Source organism: Nanorana parkeri, unplaced genomic scaffold, assembly GCF_000935625.1.
Source record: "Nanorana parkeri isolate BGI_ZX_2015 unplaced genomic scaffold, ASM93562v1 scaffold1561, whole genome shotgun sequence".
Classification (NCBI taxonomy): domain Eukaryota; kingdom Metazoa; phylum Chordata; class Amphibia; order Anura; family Dicroglossidae; genus Nanorana; species Nanorana parkeri.
This window is the reverse complement of record NW_017307829.1, coordinates 182405-184120: the sequence shown is the minus strand read 5'-3', so window position 1 is coordinate 184120 and position 1716 is coordinate 182405.

The following is a 1716-nucleotide window of genomic DNA, read 5'->3' as shown; positions in this document are numbered from 1 at the left end:
TTTTTAATTTATATTTATTTATTTTTTAATCAATTTTTTTTTACTTAACTTTATTGCTATCACACAGGAGCTAACAAGCCCATGTGTGATAGCATTTGGAGGTGACAGGTTCTCTTTATTGACCCTGTCACCTCCAATACAGGAGTTCTAGTACAGCACTGTGCTGGAACTGCTGTGACAGGTGAGAGGGGAAGACAGCTCTCAGCTCTCGCTGTATACACGGAGCGGCAGGGTTACTTTGAACTCTGCTGCTCTGCTCCCTGCATAGTGAGTTCAGGGGGGAATGAACGAACAAGCGGCTTCCTCACACTACATTTAGTCCTGCTTTCCCAAAGCAGGGCTAAATGTAGAAAACAACTTGCCACCCGGCACCCAAAACTGCATGTTCCCGGACGTCGGGGGATTCCACACCGCTGCCGCCCCTCTGCTCCCTGGCGCCCCAAGGCCAGGCCTCGGTGGCCTTGTGGGGAATCCAGCCCTGCCTACCGCAAACCTATAGGGGAAGAATAAGGATAATCAGCGAATGTCAACCTTGATTTCCTGGTGCCTCCATGGCAGCATACCATTGATAGAGAGAGAGAGATCCACCTGCATTCTTTTTTTGTCCTCACCCAGGGGTCCTGACTACCGTGGACTTTGGCAGACAAGCCATCCAAGCTTCTTTTGTTCCATAAAGATATTGCAGTTACCCACCCGTCAGCTCGTTATTTATCAATGGTATGCTGCCATGGAGGCACCAGGAAAACGGAAAATTGTATCATACTTACCAGTCATTTTCCTTTCCTGGTGCCTATCCATGGCAGCATAGCTACCCTTCCATTCTGATGTGATATAGTTAAAAGAATGCAGGAGGATCTCTATCTCTCTTTTATAGATTTGCTCTGGTCCTGTGGGCAGGGATAAGGGGCAAAGCCATATCAATGGTATGCTGCCATGGCTAGGCACCAGGAAAGGAAAATTACTGGTAAGTATGATACAATTTTCCGTTTTTTTGTATTTTGTTGCTCTGCTATTGGCCATTTTAAATTGCACCAGCCAATAGCAGGCTGGCTATTGCACCCGCCCTCTGCTGCTGTGCCGTCCTGGCTGCGTGGAGGAGAGACCTAGGGGATCCAGCCAACTAATTGATAATGAGAATAGTTGGTTGCAGCCCTACAACTTAACACCATCCCTTTGGGGAAAAATAGAGATAATCACGGAATGTCAACCATGATTTTTTTTTTCTTAGATTTATGATTGCTCTCATCTGAAAGTAACAAAACCACCCAATAGACACCTTAAAATGAACCTGGGACTTGCCTGTGTACTTTCCTTTCATTTCTACCCCACTCCACTTAGCTGCTGTGAAGAATAAAAGTCCTGTGTAAACTATGAATTACTGGAGTTGTAGTTTTTATGGGGCTATGGACCCACCATGTGAGAGCAATGAATGGCCCAGCACTGTCACATGGAGTGAGCTATATGCTCTTTCATCCTTGAAACTATCTAGTATTTGTTTCAGGTCCTGGTGCTAAAGGAAGCAGGAGGAGAGCAGACAAAAGGAGAAAAGGTACGGTAAGTATATGCTGGTTGGGTTGGATTAATGTAAGCCCGCAGCTCACCTGGGCAAATGAAATGTAGATTATGCTGAAAAAAATGCACATTCAGAGGTTAACTTCTCTGAAAACTGTATATTAGAATAATTGGTAGGTCAAAAGACAGAGACAGCGAAAGTTT